This window comes from Mustela erminea, chromosome 9, assembly GCF_009829155.1.
Source record: "Mustela erminea isolate mMusErm1 chromosome 9, mMusErm1.Pri, whole genome shotgun sequence".
NCBI classification, from domain to species: Eukaryota; Metazoa; Chordata; class Mammalia; order Carnivora; family Mustelidae; genus Mustela; species Mustela erminea.
In genome coordinates this window covers 57,688,486-57,707,314 of record NC_045622.1, presented here as the reverse complement: position 1 = coordinate 57,707,314, position 18,829 = coordinate 57,688,486, and the positions used below count along the sequence as shown (strand labels likewise).

The window sequence follows — 18,829 nt, the reverse complement described above, 5'->3', positions numbered from 1 at the left end:
CAGAGAGGGGCGGGACTACTTGTCTCTCTCACCGCCCCTCCCCTTTCCTCTCCGTAACTCCTCAAGTCCCTCCTCTTCCCCTTCTCCCCTTCTCCCAAAGACCGCCTTCACGTTCGGTTTCAAAAGACTTGTTGCCCAATGAATAACAGGGCGGACTTAGAGTGGCGGAGGTGCCTGCCAATGCGCAGACAGCGAGGGCGGAGCGCCCGGAGCGAGCCTCTGACGGCGGGCGGCGTGTGACGCAGTCGGGCCCTCTGCGCGCTGCGCCCGAAGCGGCGGTCGGTGGCGGTGGTGGTAGCGGCGGCGACGGTTTCGTGGCGGCCGCGCGCTGCTCGCTGAGCGGCGGGTGGCGGAGGGGCCTAGGCCCCCACTCCTGACACTTCCCTTCCCCCGCCGCACCGCGGTAAGTCGGGAACCCGGGCGGTGGCGGCCCCGGACAGACAGGCTCCTCCTCTTCTCAGGGCGGGCGGGTGTGCCGAGGCCCTCCGCGCGGAAGTCTCGCGCCCCGGCGCGCACCTTCTGCCCTGAGGGAGGGGGCGGGGCCCTCAACCCTGCGGCCCGGAGGCCGGGCTCTTCGGGCGCTGAGAGGGAATCGAGATCGGTGGAGTCTGGGCCCCGGGGTCTCCCGTCGCAGCCTACGCGGAGGGAACGACCATGTATCTGGTGGTACTCATTCATTTGCCCAGCGGTGATTAGGTGGGCGGGCCCTTTGCGGGGGCAGCGTCTTAGGACCCTGAATTGGGTCTCCCCAGCACTTCCCTCGACCGTCGTGCTAGATAGGCTTTAACTTGCCTTTGGCGTCTCCTCGGGGAAAATTTGCAGCCCGAGGTTTAGGGTGGGTGGGTCGGGAGTTTGTTAGTATTTGAAAATTAAGGACGGTTTAGTGGAGTAAAAGGTTATTTTCTGTCCTCCCACGTGTTCCATGTAAAACTGGATGAGGAGAAAAGATGTGATTTCTGGATTACTATAGCCATAGAGACCTAAAAAATAAAGCCAGCCCCCTACCGTACATCACGTGCAAGTTTTATAGATAGAGAAACTGAGGTCCAGAGAAGGGACAGGATTAGCCAATACCAGATCTGATTCAGTCTAGAAAATTTTCTCCTGTATCACCCTCCCTGGTGTCAGATCTGATTTAGTCTAGAAATTTTTTTCTCATGTATCACCCTCCCATTATTTGAAGGTTCCCTTTGGAAGTTAGTGGGGGGAGCATTCGGTAGTTAGAAGCAGCCTTTGATCGCGTTTCTGATCTGGTTGGTACCACTTCTGTTTGTGTAAAGGCAGAAGCTTCATTTGCGGTACCCTGACCCAAACCATGAGAACTAAAAAGTTGGTTAAAAAATGTCAATGATATAAATGTATTGGAAACGAAACGGTAAGACTACGTGTTTGGCTAATTTCCGATTCCAAATCTGAAATTTTTATTTGTGTCAGCTGCTGGGGACTCAGAAGGAAGAATCCAATTAGTGACTCATAACGTTATTGGAATAGAAAGCAGGAAATACGGATAAGACTTAGAAAGATAGGCAGCGGTAATTTTGTGGTTCTTGTACCATGGAAGTCATAGAATTCAAAGTATTTTAGTTGGATAAGGTGAGAAGAAAACTGTTTGGAAGAAGAAACTAACTGGAAGAAAGAAAAGAGCAGTGATCATTCCCTGTGACAGTCTTATAAATTCAGAAAGCAGTGCTTGTTAACTGGGTGACAGATGATCTGCTTACTTAGTGGAGGAAGTTAGGCTATTAAAAAAACAAACCCAGAACTTGGACAAATTGGAGGTACTGGGAAATACTTTAATAGAGTTATTTTTTCACTCTTCAGTAAGATTTGAGGAAATTGAATTAAAAGTTACCACTTTGGTATTTTTACAGTGGTCAAATCATTACTTTGTTGTTGTTTAGCTGACAAGGCAAAAACTGAAAACTAGCGTGTAAGAGCAGAAGAGTACAGTAGTCTAAACACGGAGATGTGAACAGAGTCTATTTTCTGTGACATTTTCTCCGTTCAAGCATCACCCTCTTCTGGGAAGCCTTTCCTGGCATTCTGTCTCCTGCAAGCTTCCATAACACTTATTTGATACTTCTATTTATAGCACAAATCATTTTGTATTTTAGCTGTTTATGTTATTAGACTGTGGTAAAATGTATTTGTCTTTTTTAAATATTTATTTATTGAGATAGGGGAAGAGAGAGAGAGAGAATCTAGACAGACTCCCTGCTTGTGCAAAGCTGTGGGGGGCTCAGTCTCACAACTCTGAGATCATGACCTGAGCTGAAATCAAGAGTTGGATGCTTAACCAACTGAGCCACCCAGGAACCCCTGTCTTATCTTTGTATTCAAGTTGCTTGGCACATAGTAGGCGTTCAGTGTTTATTTGAAGGGATAAACAAATATGGAACAGCTAAACCTAAAAGAGTCTATAAAAAGACTGGGTATAAGTGTGCTCCTGAAATATGGGGCTTAGATAAGAGGACTCCTACCGTTCATATATTACATGGTACTTTGGTACCTGACTTTATTCATGTCTGCTAGCTCCTAGATAGTAGAGAGCAAATAGAACTTTTAGGGAACCAAATTCACAGTTTGGAAGAAATTGGGTATATTATTTTATTTTGATATCTTTATTGTAGCAATTAGCCTAAGAAGTAAGGGATAGTAGTAGTGATGTTTAATTTCTAACAGAGTGCCCGTCTAAAATTATATTATTATATTATTTATTATTTATTAATTATTATTAATTTGTCAAAAGGTTAGGGGACTAAGAAATTTTTGGAGATTTAACAATATAGGTAATAGAGGGGGATGCCTAGGTGGCTTAGTTGATTAAGCAGCTGCCTTTGGCTCATGTCCTGATCTCAGGGTCCTGAGATCAAGCTCTGTCTGCATCAGGCTCCCTGCTCATTGGGGAGCCTGCTTCTACCTCTCCTTTTTCTCCTGACTTGTGTTCTCACTCAGTCTGCGCTCTCTCTCTCTAATAAATAAATCTTTTTTTTTTTAAGATTTTTAAAATTTATTTGACAGAGAGAGATCACAAGTAGGCAGAGAGGCCGGCAGAGAGAGAGGAGGGGAAGCAGGCCCCCTGCTGAGCAGAGAGCCTGATGTGGGACTCAATTCCAGGACCCTGAGATCATGACCTGAGCCGAAGGCAGCGGCTTAACCCACTGAGCCACCCAGGCACCCTCTAATAAATAAATCTTAAAAAAAAAAAAACAAAAACCACACACACACAATACAGGTAGTAGAGGGTAAGGTATATATATATGCAGCGTTTCTTTTTTTATTTTAAAGATTTTATTTATTTGACAGAATGAGAAATCACAAGTAGGCAGAGAGGTGGGGGGGCAGGGAGCAGGCTTCCAGCTTCGCAGAGAGCCTGATGCCGGGCTTGATCTCATGACCTGAGCCAAAGGTAGAGGCTTAACCCACTGAGCCACCCAGGCGCCCCATATACAGTGTTTCTTGAGAATTTGGTGCATTTCTTTGGGTTTGGAATTGAATCTAAGTATTTGGCATAGTAGGTTTCTGGAGAAGATTTTTCAGCCTCTGCACTGTTGACATTTTGGGCCAGATAATTCTTTTCGTTTGGGAGTTATGTTTTGTATTGTAGGATGTTTAGCAGCGTTCCCCAAATCTACCCAGCTCCCTGAGCTGCAACAGTTAGGAAGGTCTCCATGTATTGTCACATGTCCACTGGGAGGCAAAATTGCCCTGATGGAGAGATCACTGCTTTTGAGAAAACATTACCAGTATTTCAGTAAAGTCCTACCTTTAACTTGCCTGATGTATGCTTGTAAAGTCAACTAATAGATTGCATCTTTTTTTTTTTTAAGATTTTATTTATTTATTTATTTGACAGAGAAGGAGGGGAGAGCAAGCACAAGCAGGGGGAGCCGCAGGCAGAGGGAGAAGCAGGCTCCTCACTGATCAAGGAGTCTGAGATGGGGCAAGATCCCAGGACCCTGGGATCACAACCGGAGCCGAAGGCAACCACTTAACTGACTGAGCTGCCCAGGTGCCCCTAATAAATTGCATCTTGTTAAAGTGTCCTTGAGGGCGCCTGGGTGGGTCAGCCTTCAGCTCGGGTCATGGTCCCAGGGATCGAGTCCCGAATTGGGCTCTCTGCTCAGCAGGGAGCCTGCTTCCTCCTCTCTCTCTGCCTGCCCCTCTGCCTACTTGTGATCTCTGTCAAATAAATAAATAAAATACTTTTAAACAAGTAAAGTGTCCTTGAAAAACCCTTAAGTTATCAAAATCTGGTATCAGGAAGCTGAAAAGCTAAGAGTTCTAGTGTCTCTTTATTTCTGTGGTATCCTCCCTTTTTCCGGGATAGAAATCAAGGTCTTGTTTAAAAAGGGATAGGCCATTGGGAAAATAAAGCAATATCTATTTCTCTTTTTGTGGAAGAGGCAAAAAGAGCTTGTAGTTGAATTGATGTAGTTAAATGTAATTAAATGTGGTGCTGTGGAATTCCATTATTTTTCCATTTCTTTTTTTTTTTTTTTTTTAAAGATTTTATTTATTTATTTGACAGAGAGAGATCACAAGTAGGCAGAGAGGCAGGCAGAGAGAGAGAGAGGAGGAAGCAGGCTCCCCGCTGAGCAGAGAGCCTGATGCGGGACTCGATCCCAGGACCCCGAGATCATGACCCGAGCCGAAGGCAGCGGCTTAACCCACTGAGCCACCCAGGCGCCCCCCATTATTTTTCCATTTCACTGGTAGTTATATGCATTGATCGGTGTCTTGTCCCATTGACACAGAATTGTCTTATTGAAGAGTTTGTACTTAATTCAGCATAATTGTAGTTTCGTAGTAGAGAAGTAAAAATTATTAAAATACAGCTCTAATTAGCTAAGTCTGATACGTGAGTTTAAGCTAGTGGGTGGTGGGTAAATTGGAAGATGTGAAACTGGAGTCTGGCAGACAAATTAGGAGGAAGCTATAGCAATAGTGCAGTGTAGCAGTTCTCAAAATTTGAGATCTTTGGACTCCTTTATACTTTTAAAAATTATTAAAGATTCCAGACAGCTTTTGTTATGTGGGGTTATTTCTACTCATATTTACTATACTAGGAATTAAAGCTTCAAAAGATACTGACTTAAAGAATAATAAACTCATTTTTTAACATAATAGTTTTATGAAAAATCACTAAAAAGTTTAGTGACAAGGGTGATGGATGTTTGTAAATCTTTTTGATGTCTGACTTAGTAGATCATCACTGGATTTGCAGATCTTTTGCATTCACAGTTGATAAGTTGTTTTGATTGAAGTATGTGAAAAAAATCCCAGCCTCATACAGATGAGTAGACGGAGAAAAATGTTTTAATAATCTTTTCAAATAATTGTAGTTATTCTCCTCAAACATTTCTTTATTTATTGACAGAGAAAGAAGGCATACGCAGAGGAGAAGCAGGCTCCCCACTGAGCAGGGAGCCCGATGTGGGACTTGATCCCAGGGCCCTGGGATCATGACCTGAGCCAAAGGCAAACACTTCACAACTGAGCCACCCAGGCATCCCAAACGTTTGTGAAGACTTGTTGCAATATGGAATCTGAAGCCATATTATTATTACTTTTTAAGATTTTACTTATTTCAGGAGCACCTTGGTGGCTGGTTGAGTGCCTGCCTCTAGGTCAGGTCATGACCTAGGAGTTCCAGGATCAAGCCCCACATTGGCTTCCTGCTTAGCATGCTGTCTGGTTCTCCCTCTGCCCCTACCCCTGCTTATGCATGTGCTCTCTCTCTCTCTCTCAAATAAATAACTAAATAAGAATCTTAAAAAAAAGATTTATTTGGGAAAGAGCACGCATGAACACATTCAGCAGAAGGGAGGGGAAGAGGGAGAAGCAGATTTCCTGCTGAGCAAGGGAGCCCGATGTGGAACTCTGCCCCAGGACCCTGGGATCATGACCTGAGCCAGAGCTGACTCTTTTTTTTTTTTTAATTTATTTGACAGAGAGAAATCACAAGTAGTCGGAGAGGCAGGCAGAGAGAGAGAGAGGAGGAAGCAGGCTCCCTGCTGAGCAGAGAGCCCGATGCGGGACTCGATCCCAGGACCCTGAGATCATGACCTGAGCCGAAGGCAGCGGCTTAACCCACTGAGCCACCCAGGCGCCCCCAGAGCTGACTCTTAACTGAATGAGCCACCCAGGTGCCCTGAAGCCATATTATTGAACTTAGTACAGTGTTACATTTAAATTTCAGTGGTTTGTCTTGCACTTTGAATGGATATTTACTCATGCATAATTTTATGGCATCGTGCATTGGTCATTAAGAAATCATTGGTTCACTGGGTTATGTAGCTCTTCCGAATGTTGACAAATTTAATTATACATTTGTTAACATTTCCACCCATCTCATCAGATAAGTCTTAAGAATGAGCTGTCAAGCTCATAGTGGCAGGCAATTTCTAATTTTCATTTCAAATCTGAATAACCATAGTTTGTCATTTATTCTCTGAAGTAAAAATGGTGTTCCATGAAAGATCAGCTCGTTCAGCTTTCTACTCAGGTAATCACACAGGTGTTTTTCTTTGAGATAGCTCTTGTATTTCCATGTACAGAAGTGCTTTTGAATGTTTACCATTTTCTCTCAAAGAATAATCACAGAATATTTTTAAAAATGTGTACTGAAATGTCAAGAATTAATACAATCAGTAATTTTTACAACTTCATCAAAGGCTTTCACATGAAAGTATTTTTTGTGTGTGCTGTGTATGGCAATGAAGAATTCAATAACTGTTTTATAGTTTGGGTCATTGTCCTGATTCATGCTCAGGCTCCAGCAGTTTTATACATCATTGCTTTTGCCCCCTAGTGCTGAGGTTAGTACAGTTAAAAAAAAAAATGTAAATAATGCCTTAGTATTGTTATGAACATAGTTTCAACTTCATGGACACTCTGAAATAGGTCTCAAGGACTTTTAGGGGCCTTCAGACCTCATTTTCAGAATTACTAATCTAGAAAGGACAGTGATTTTTCACATCAGTTCTTTGAAAGCACCCTGCTGGTAGAGTTCTACTGAACCTTTCCCTCTTTACTTTGGCCAGAGCAGCTTCTGTGTTGGGTTACATAGCTAAAAATATTTGAAAACCACTGATCAAGAGAAGAAAGAACTGACTGAATTAGGACTGTTGTTCAGGAAAGGAGCAGTTCAAACTTCATGAATGCATGTTGCACTCACTCATCACTTCATACCTTGTTTATTTCTGCATGCTCCTTTGACATAGAGACTTCTGGTGTCTACACACCTTCTTGGTGGATTAAGCTTCTTAAGAAATAGGGGAGGGGCTCCTGGGTGGCCCAGTGGGTTTAAGCCTCTGCCTTCGCCTCAGGTCATGATCTCAGGGTCCTGGGATTGAGTCCCGCATCAGGCTCTCTGCTAAGCAGGGAGCCTGCTTTCCCCCTCTCTCTGCCTGCCTCTCTGCCTACCTGTGATCTCTGTGTCAAATAAATAAAAAAAATCTTTAAAAAAAAAGAAATAGATGAATGGATTTGTAGACTAAAGGTGACTTGTTGGGAATGAGACTAGAGAGGTGAGATGAGTGGAAGAGAATGATCAGAGTGACCTCAGTGTGTGTGGAGCAAGTGTTTTTTTTCTTTGTTTACAGTGGTATTTTATGGTTATATTAAATGGTCACTAGAGGACACTGAAGTATTGTGAAATCATTTTATGTATGGTGATCCAGCTGGGCATTGAGCAGTCAAGGCTTAGAGCGAGGGGAAATTAATTTACATTTTTCTAACTAAAAGTATTATAAAAATATTTGTTGAAAAGGTAAACAGAAACCTGCTTATGGGTGTAGAGGTTACTTTTAAAAAAATTAAAAATCTTAGGAAAACACAAACAAACCTAATTTTGAGGAGCTCTAGTCTGAGGCGTCTTTGTCCTTCAGTGTGGGCTGGATAATCCCTGTTGTTAATTGTAGACATAGAGGTCTGAAAGGTTGAATATCCTGACAAGTACAGTTACACAGTAGCAAATGGCAGGGTTTCTTAAATTCCTTTTTAACTTTTTGAGTTAATTTTAGATTTTCAGAGAATTGCATAGATAGTAAGTGGTGGAGAGTTTTAAATACAGATTTGTGTTACTCCAAAACTGATGTACTCTTTTCACTACTTCTGTTTTTCAAACGAAGGTTATGTTAAAGGAGTGAAAATGCCACTCAGCACAGCGAGGAAAGGAGCTCAACTAGATAATATAGATTATTTTAAATTAATTTATACCTTAATGGATGAAATTAAGCAAAATTCAGATGCTTTCTACTAGAGCAGAAAACAGCTCATACACTCAAGGGGCTGGTATGACAGCAAATATATTGCATAACTCAAAGCAGCTGAGAGGCATTAGTTTATGTAATCATGTTTGGAATGGGGGAGGGGAAGGGGATGTGTTTTTATACTGATAAGAGTCTGAGGGTCTAATCTGGGACAGTGTGGAATAGGTGAGGCTTGAACAGCAGTTTTTATTTTTTATGTTTTTTTTTTTTTTTTTTTTTTACGTAATCTGTACACCCAGTGTAGGGCTGGAACTCAAAATCCTGAGATCAGGAGTCACACGCTCTACCCACTGAGCCAGCCAAGCGCCCCAGATATTTTTCTCTTTCTTTTTAAAAATATTTTATTTATTGCTGGGGCACCAAGGTGGCTCAGTTGATTAAGCGTCTGCCTTCAGCTCAGGTTGTGATCCCAGAGTCCTGGAATCAGGTCTCACATCGGGCTCCCTCTTTGCAGGGAGCCTGCTTCTTCTCCCTGCTCATGTTCTCTCTTGCTATCACCCTCTCTCTCAAATAAATAAATGAATAAATTTTAAAAGATTTTATTTATCGGGGCGCCTGGGTTGCTCAGTGGGTTGAAGCCTTTGCCTTCAGCTCAGGTCATGATCCCAGGCTCCTGGGATCGAGCCCCGCATTGGTCTCTCTGCTCATCAGGGAGCCTGCCTCCCCCTCTCTCTGTGCCTGCCTCTCTGCCTACTTGTGATTTCTGGCTGGCAAATAAATAAATAAAATATTTTTTTAAAAAATTAAAAAAAAAGATTTTATCATTTTTTTAAAGATTTTACTTATTCGACAGAGAGAGGAGAAGCAGGGAGCCTGGTGTGGGGTTTGATCCCAGGACACTTGGATCATGATCTGAGCTGAAGGCAGACGATTAACCGACTGAGTTATATAGGTGCCCCAAGATTTTATTTATTTATTTTTTAATGTAATTGCTACACCGACCTTGGAGCTCTGACTTACAGCTCCAAGATCCAAGAGTCACACACTCCCCCAAGTGAGCCAGCCACGTGCCCCTGAACATCAATTTTTAGAAAGAAAAAGTGAGGGGGTGCCTGGGTATCCCAGCTCAGCAAGGAGCCTGCGTCTCCCTCTTGCTCTGCTGTTCCCCTGCTTATACTCTGTCACTCTCTCTGTTAAATAAAGAAATAAAAATCTTTAAAAAAAATACAAAAGAAAAAGGGACATAGTTTTTAGAGAAAAGCGAATGTTTTAACAAAGGAATGGCTTAACTGGGATTGATCGTAGGAAGGATACAGTAAAACAAGAGGATAGCAGGTGGTTTTGCTGGGATGTGATACCTTGTGATTAAGACTAAGCTAACTTTTTGGAATTCTGCCTAACTCTCCCATCCCTTTTCTATTCAAGGCAAAAAGTAACAGTTATTTTTCCATTCAGTTTAACTGTGGAAGATAATTCCTGTCTATTCTAGTATTTTTGTGAAGATTAGATGAGAAGATATATGAAAAAGTACTTTTTGTAAGCTGGGAAGTAGTACTTCATTCATCTAGGAGTTACTTACTGTTTTTGCTCTTAAGAATTTTGTACAGAGGAACTCAGTAAAGTGGAGAGGAAAAATTACTTCCCAGTTGTGTAACTTTCTGTTGTCAGAGAGCAGCAAGCTTGCTTAGTCTTCATTTTTTTTTTTTTTTAAAGATTTTACTTATTTGTTTGACAGACAGAGATCACAAGTAGGCAGAGAGGCAGAGAGAGAGAGAGGAGGAAGCCGGCTCCCTGCTGAGCAGAGAGCCCGATGCGGGGCTCTATCCCAGACTCTGGGATCATGACTTGAGCTGAAAGCAGAGGCTTTAACACACTGAGCCACCCAGGCGCCCCTTGCTTAGTCATTCAGATAGTGCTTAAAGTTGGCAATTGCTGGGTTGTTACCCTGTTTCGGGGACTGTCCACCACTCTTCTGGAGGAAAACTGAGGTCGATCTTTGTTCCCAGAGTTCACAAAGTGCACAAAAGATTAAGATATTAAGATTCATTTGGGATAATGGGGGGAATACTGGACTACTGATGTCTATTATTAAGGCTTCCTCTTTCTTATATCTGACAGTCTTTTTTTTTTTTTTAGATTTTATCTGTCCATTTGAGAGAGTGAGAGCATGCAGGGTAGGGGAGGAGCTAAGGGAGCAGGAGAAGCAGACTCCCTGGTGAGCTGCGAGCCAGTCGCAGGCTCCATCCCAGGACCCCGAGATCATGACCCAAGCCAAAGTCAGACATGGCATTGACTGAGACATCTGACAGTCTGAATTACTAATTAGAAGATCGAGCACAGGGCACCCCTGGGTGGCTCAGTGGTTTAAGCGCCTGACTCTTGATTTGATCTCAGCTCAGTTCTTGATCTCAGGATAGTGAGTTTAAGCCATATTAGGCTCCACACTGGGTGGGGAGCCTACTTAAAAAGATCAGCACAAAGAACAAAGTAAATTATTTAATGGCATTGTTTCTCTCTGTATAGGACTATTTCATTTTTATCTTTTCTTTCTAAATATGTCTTACCAAAAAAAAAAAAAAAAAATTGCAGTGAGTGTTAAGTATATCCATCCATAAAGGAAGTGGTTAATCTTTGCAGGAAAGTTCTTCTAGGCCACGTAAATTGTCATTCCATAAGAGCGAGCAGTTTCCTTTCTGATGATTGGATCTGTCATGTTTGCCAGAGAAGTGTGTCTTTGTCCTGATAGGGCTGGAGTAATAGTGCCAAATTTTGGTTTTATAACTTTCTTATTTATAGTGAATGCAAAGTCATGTTACCTTTAGTTGCCACTGTTCTTTTTGTGGGAGTTCTAGGCTCTATACACACAGCCAATAGTCAAAAGTAGCTTTGTGATCATGCTCAATTTCACCATTTTAAAATAGAGATCAAAATACCTACCTCTTTGGATTCTTGGGAGGTTTATATGAGATAATTTGTAAAGTGTACTTAGGCCAGTGCTTGGGACATAGTAAGAATTAAAATGTTAGCTGCTATTTCAGTTTGGGACAGGTTAATATATTTAAAAGGATAAAGGTTTGAATGTGTGATATACCTTTAAATTTTTTTAAAGATTTATTTAAAGATTTATTTATTTATTTGACAGAGAGACACAATGAGAGAGGGAACACAAGCAGGGGGAGAGGGAGAAGCAGGCCTCCCGTGGAGCAGGGAGCCCAATGCTGGGATCCATCCCAGGACGCTAGGATCATGACCTGAACCAAAGGCAGAACTTAACGACTGAGCCATCTAGGCGCTCCTAAACCCCCCCTTTTTTTTTTTGCTATGCCTTTGAACTAAAATGGATTTAGAAGTTCCACTCCAACAATCTCTAGTATTACTTCCTCCCTTTTTTTTAAGAGGGGGAGATCTCTAGTGTGAGTGAGGGAGGGGCAGAGTAAGAGAGAGATTCTTAAGTGGGCTCCATGCCTGATGTGGGGCTCAGTCTCAGAAACCCAAGATCGTGACCTGAGCCAAAATCAAGAGTCACATGCTCTGAGAACTGAGTTAGACAGGCGCCCCCGCATTTATTTATTTATTTATTTATTTGACAGAGAGAGACACATCGAGGGGAAACATAAGCAGGGAAGTGGGAGAGAGAGATGCAGGTTTCCTGTTGAGCAGGCAGCCCCATGTGGGGCTCATCCCAGGAACCTGGAATCATGACCTGAGCCGAAGGCAGACACTTAATGAATGAGCCACCCAGTGCCCCCCCCTTTTTAAATTTTATTTTATTTTATTTTATTTTTTAAGATTTGAAGTGAGAGCAAGCACAGGCAGACAGAGTGGCAGGCAGAGGTAGAGGGAGAAGCAGGCTCCCTACCAAGCAAGGAGCCCGATGTGGGACTCAATCCCAGGATGCTGGGATCATGACCTGAGCTGAAGGCAGCTGCTTAACCAACTGAGCCACCCAGTTGTCCCTAAAATTTTTAATTTTTTAATTTCAGTGTACCAGAATTCATTGTTTATGCACCACACCTAGTACTCCATGCAATACGTGCCCTCCATAAAACCCACCACCAGGCTCACCCAACCCCCCCCCCCCGCCCCTTCAGAACCCTCAGATTGTTTTTCAGAGTCCATAGTCTCTCCTGTTTCATCTTCCCCTCCAATTTCCCCCAACTCCCTTCTCTCCATCTCCCCATGTCCTCCGTGTTATTTCTTGTGCTCCACAAATAAATGAAACCATATGATAATTGACTCTCTCTGCTGGATTTATTTATTTATTTATTCATTCTAAATTTATTTATTTATTTATTTATTTGACAGAGAGACACAGTGAGAGAGGGAACACAAGTAAGGGAAAGTGGGAAAGGGAGAAGCAGGCTTCCCACTGAGCAGGGAGCCCGATGTAGGGCTTGATCCCAGGACCCTGGGATCATGACCTGAGCTGAAGGCAGACACTTAATGATTGAGCCACCCAGGTTCCCCTCTCTGCTTGATTTATTTCACTCCACATAATCTCTTCCATGTTGATACAAAAGTTGGGTATTCATCCTTTCTGATGGAGGCATAATACTCCATAGTGTATATGGACCACATCTTCCTTACCCATTCGTCCGTTGAAGGGCATCTTGGTTCTTTCCACAGTTTGTCGACCGTGGCCATTGCTGCTGTCAACATTCCCCCTCCCTCCCTTTTTTTAATGGGAGAATAGAGTTAGTACAGATTATCTGCATCCTCTATATCTTTTTTGTTGTTGCTGCTGGTAATAGAAGAAATAAACGTGAGGAATAAGTTTGGGTCCTCTGAATTCTTTGCCCCATATATCATTTACCTTCCTTTCTCCATAGGCAACCATTTTCATGTATTTTTTCTAGTCTCCCCTTTTTCTCGTACTGTGTATATACATATCAATAAATAAGAGTATATTTTCTTTTCTTTTTTATATAATCTGCCAAATGTATCTTTTTGCAGTTTGCTTTTTTTCATTAAACGTCTTTTACTTGAAATAACTCTCTAAGGTAACTGCCCTAATGTTCTGGTGGTGTCCTATTCTTGATACCATATCCTAGATACATACATAGCAGAGTGCTCTGATTTACTTCTTCAGTTGGATAATTTAAGGTTAAAGACGTCTGTCTAATGAACTGATAAGTATATTTATTTATGCTTATTATATGAGAGAAGCTGAGCTCTGGTTGTAAAATACAAGGCCAGATAGGATAGGTACACAAATACCTATTCTTACCTGTGTACCTTATTTATCTTGGTCCTCATTTCCTCTCTTGTCTTTCTAGTTCCCCAAGGTCCAGTTCACATTCTGAATCCCCACAAATTTTTCCTCATATTTCCTGCTCACATTCTAATTTTTACTTCCTCTTGTGCTTCCTGGCACTTACTGCTTTTCCAGTTTTAAACATGTGGGTCCTTTCTCTGATTATATCAGAAATTACAAACTCAGAATCTGCTGGGTTCTACAGCAGCTGATGGAAATGAGTGATGCTGGGTGGGCACTGTGGCACATTGGAGATTACACTTTACCAAAGGGGGGGGGGCAGTTGCTACTAAACTCCAGACTATTACTAAATGATTAGAGTCCCTAGTTTGCTTAATCATTAGGTTTTTTATGAGAGACCCAAAATCTGTTTTTTTTTTTACATACCCCTATTTTAAATGTTATCAGCTAGTTTGTGATAATAAATACACATACATAAACATTTCTGCATACATGCATACATATATATGTGAAATATACCATATATATAACAGACCAAACAACTTTTTGCTGGTTGTATTCAGCCATTTTGTGATCTCTTCCTTTTTCCAACCTCTTAATTAAATGAAAAATTTTACCAAGAGCCTTCTTTCATGGTTATCCTTTTGTTCTGAGAATTCATCACACTTGATTTTAAGTAAGAAGTTACTTCTAAAATAACTTGATCAGAGGCACCTAGTGGCTCAGTGGGTTAAAGCCTCTGGATTCTGCTCAGGTTATGAGCCCAGGGTCCTGGGATTCAGCTTGGCTCTGCTCAGCAGGGAGCCTGCTTCCTCCTCTCTCTCTGTCTGCCTCTGTCTGCTTGTGACCTCTGTCTGTCAAATAAATAAAATCCTGAAAAAAAAATAACTTGATCATACAGCCTTTGTTTAAAAAAACACATTAGTGGTTATCATCATTAGTTTAGAAAATCAGTACACTTGACCGTCCAACAACAACACTTTGAACAGCGCATGTCCAGTTACCTGTGGAATTGTTTCAATAATTACAGTACAGTACTATAAATGTATTCTTTTTTTTTTTTAAAAAGATTTATTTTATTTATTCGACAGACAGAGATCACAAGTAGGCAGAGAGGCAGGCTGAGAAAGAGGGGGAAACAGGCTCCCTGCTCAGCAGAGAGCCCGATGTGGGGCTTGATCCCAGGACCCTGAGATCATGACCTAAGCTGAAGACATAGGCTTAACCCACTGAGCCACCCAGGTGCCCCTATTTTTTCTTCTTTATGACCTTTTAAACATTTCTTTCTGTAGCTCTTTACTGTAATAATGTAGTGTATAATGTACATAACATACAAAGTAATGCATTAACTATTTATGTTATTGATAAGGCTTCTAGCTAACAGTGGGTTATTAGGTACTTAAGTTTGGAGGGTGCCAGAAGTTCTAATATGTTTAAAGGTCAATTGTATATGTTTCAGATCCTTTTTTAGTTTCTGGGATAGTAAACCAATGGTACTATTGATCCTGGAGAAGTTCATTGTGTATTGGGGAGGGTTGGATTTTTTGAAGGTTGAGCTTCTTGGGAAGCAGACTCTGAGTTAGAGATAGTCTTCTTGCATGAGTTTTATTACAGTGTTTTGAGATAACCACCTTGGGAGAGAAGGGGAATGGGCTGAGGGAGAAATTGAGTTGTGATATTATCTTTTTTTTTTTTTTTTAAGACTTTATTTATTTCACAGACAGAGATCACAAGTAGCCAGAGAGACAGGCAGAGAGAGGAGGAAGCGGGCTTCCTGCTGAGCAGAGAGCCTGATGCGGGGCTCAGTCCCAGGACCCTGGGCTCGTGACCTGAGCGGAAGGCAGAGGTTTTAACTCACTGAGCCAACCCAGGCGCCCCAAGTTGTGATATTATTTTAATGACGGCCTCAGCAATCCTGTGGGAATGTGAAGCTGGAAGCATCCTTTAGAATTAGCTTTTAAGTGGGAGTGAAGGGGCCTCATTTTGCATGTGGGTTATCCTTGGAAGAGGATATAACACTGAGTAAGGCAGCTTTTCAGTGGAGGCAGTTCTGAAAAGGATCAGTAGCTCAGGGTTATCTTTTCAGTAATACTTTGTACCAGCTGGGACTACAGATCCTTCTCTCTTACAGGGAGATCTGTGTAGTTGGTATTATCACACTGTCCACCATAAAGAGTCAGAGTCAGGATGAATACTTATAAACAAATCATCATGTGCTTTGTAAGCCTGGAGGAATGACTTGACTAATTGCTAGAAGGAGCTATGAAAGCTTATGGAAGGGATGACATTTGAGCTTGAGCTAGGATTTTTGTTTTTTAAGATTTTATTTGAGAGAGAGAAAGCACAACGTGCACACATGAGAGAGGGGAAGGAGCAGAGGGAGAGAGAAAGAATCTCAGGCTGACTGTGCTCTGAGTGTGGAGCTTGAGATTAGGACCTGAACCGAAGCCAAGAGATGGATGCTCAACCAACTGAGCCATCCAGGCATCCCCTGGGCTAAGTTTTAAAGAATGAATTAGTGGGTTTAGAAGGGGAAAGTGTAAAGAATGGGACATCTTTCACTGAGTCACTGGCATTTCATAGCATAGTCAAGAAAATGATTTGTTTAAAGGGCAAAGGGTTAACTGCATTAGCCATTCTTCAGTTTCTAGCAATTATGATAAAAATCATGAAGCTGTTTCCAAAATCTTGGTTTGTTTCCATGGTGATAATTTAAAAAAAAAACCCAAACACTTAAATCCCAGTATGCTCAGGCTTGAGACTGAGCCAAGCCCATCATGGCCAGAACCCCCAAAAGACAGGCTGAACTTGAGTGAGAACCTTTTTTTCCCAAGAGTCCAAATTGGATTTGGTCCCCGCGTTGTCCCTTGTGCTTAGGTCTGGAACAGATGCAGTGAATTTCTTTAATACTGAACATGTTCTTTGTTGCTTTGTATGTTCCCTCCTAGGCTTGAGGGTGTCCATGGGAAGTCAGAAGATAGATTAAACTGGGGCTCTACCACTTACTACTTCTTTGACCTTGGGAGGCTAGGTAAACACTCTATCCTCTTTTCTCATCCTTAAAGTACAGATAGTGATGCATAATAACATAATTTTAGGATTGTTGAGATAATGTATAAAAGCTTATAAACCATTAGGTGTTTCCTAGGATATTTTATTACTATTTAAAATCCCTTATGAAATATATGTGATGTTAGGTTTTTATGTTAGGATAAGATTTTTAAATTTATGTTTTTTAAAATTTTCTTAATTTGAGAGAGTGAGTAAGAGAGCATGAGCAGGGGAGGAGCAGAGGGAGAGGGATAAGCAGACTGTGAGATGAGCACAGAGCCCAAAGAGGGGCTTGACTTCATGATTCTGAATCATAACCTGAGCTGAAATCAAGAGACACTTAACCAAGTGCTCCACCCAGGCGCTCCAGGATAAGGTTTTTTAAAAATAAGATTTATTTATGTATCTTAGTGTGTGCCCTAGAGGGAGTATTGGAAGGGGCAGAGGGAGAAGGAAATAGAGAATCTCAGGCTGACTCCCCGCTGACTGGGGAGCCCAGCGTGGGTTCAGTCTCATGACTCATGAGATGATGACCTGAGCCTAAATCAAGAGTTGGATGCTCAATTGACTGTGCCACCCAAGCACCCGTGTTAGGCTAAGAATTTTAAAAAGCAAATTTTGATTGTTAGGAGCTATGGATTTGGCCTGTAGAACCTAGTTCCCAAATTAACACTAAAACCTTTAATATAAGGGTGAATGTCACAGAGAAAAAACTATTACTTAGCTTCTGAATCCTGACACATCTGCTGTATAGATGTCAGATATACATGAACAGATTGCTGGTTGTGGGGATGAATAAGAAAATGGATGGCAAATTTAGTGTAATAACTGTTACTCCTTATAGTTTCTGCTGTGCTGATGATGGGTCAAAAAATGTAATCAACAGAGAGTGAAGTGGATGTGATAGGGCTGTTGCTCAAGACAGCAGTATGAGAGAGATTGCAGTCAAAATGAAATTTTCGAGACATCTGACCCCTAGCACAACTGTCAATTCCAAATGAACGGTTGAAAAACAAATACATAGGAAGACCATAGAGGTCTAGACTTCTGCTAAGTACTTCCAAGAATATTTTCCCTGGAAAGAAAAGTTGACAGTTAATAGGGGAAAGGCTCATTCTGTACTGCGTGACACCTGTTAAGTTGAGAAGGTAGGAAACTCCAAGCAAATCTCATTACTAAAAGAAAAATGATGATTATGTGAAATATAGCCTCTGGTTCCAAGAGAGTGCATTAGAGTAACTTGAAGAGCCTTTCAAAATACAAATGTCTACATCCCAACCCTGGACATTAATTAATTTGGTCCTCATCTCTAGAATGGGGCCTGGGGGAGGGGTGGTTATTTTGAAAAGCTTGCTAACTAATTCTGATGTGGCTCTCTTGAACTGCTGGTTTCAGTGAGCTTTGTTTAATTGGAATTAGTAAATTCCCAGATGTTGGGATAAAGAACTAAGTGTTGGAGTTTTTTCCTAGGGAGTTGAGTGGGCAGGATGTTGATTTTTTTGTAAAACCGTAGGTATTTAGGGACAGCTTCATCTTTTCCAATGTTGCACAAAATGTTTTGGTTATTAGAATTACTGAAAGTACTAAAGGGTAACTAATATTGTGGGGAGCACCTCTAAGTGTTTAATTCTATTATATGAATGGGGTATGATATTACTAGAAGAAAAAAACTGTTCCATCATGTTTAAATAATGGAAGAATCATCCTGCCTGTTACAAAATCCAGATAAGCATAATTGGCTATTTTCTGAGATTTTTATATTAAAAGTACGTTTACTAAGTATTTTCTTGTCTGCTGGCTGATAAGAGGTAGTAGATAACCTTAAGTTTAAGGAAAATTTATCAGGACAGTGTTGACTTTTTTTAAGTTAACATATAATGTATGATTTGTTTCAGGGGTACAGGTGGACAGTGTTTACTTTTGAATAGACTGTCTTTAAGTTGTCTTTTATGCAAATCGTTTATGCAAAACCAAACTTTTGTATTTGTTGGAATACTTTGGTCCAACTCATTAAGTGCATAGTTTTGATACTGGAGAGGAGTCATTCGTGTGAGTTGGGGGATTTTCACCAAAGATATTCTGTAATGTTCCCAGACAAAGATAGGTAAGTAGGAGACCATAAAGAAAGGTCTTAAGAAGTTATTTCAAAGAGAGTGTCAGGGCACTAGAATCTCGAATTTGGAGATGGGAGGAGGGACATACGTAGTTTAAAGAACATTTACCATTACAGCATTTTATATACCCTCTCCCCCAAATGAGGCAGAAAAACTTTTTATAATGCAAAAACAGCCTGACAACAATTTTACCTTCTCAGGTGGTTGTGATAGCAGAATATCATTATAATTTT

The 18,829-nt window shown here is 41.4% G+C and overlaps 1 protein-coding gene across 9 annotated transcripts in view; it reads left to right on the top strand.

The window, feature by feature from the left end:
- Positions 1–43: 43 nt before the first annotated feature.
- Positions 44–18,829, top strand: part of NUP98 (nucleoporin 98 and 96 precursor) — a 120,444-nt gene continuing 101,658 nt past the window's right edge. For 4 of the 9 annotated variants that reach the window (XM_032359518.1, XM_032359522.1, XM_032359517.1 and 1 more), the window contains exon 1: positions 45–403. The gene's annotated coding sequence lies outside the window, so the exon portion shown is untranslated. Of the gene's footprint in view, positions 404–428; positions 697–16,379; positions 16,463–18,829 lie in introns of those variants that run through there. The other 5 variants (XM_032359519.1, XM_032359521.1, XM_032359514.1 and 2 more) reach the window with 4 other exon arrangements.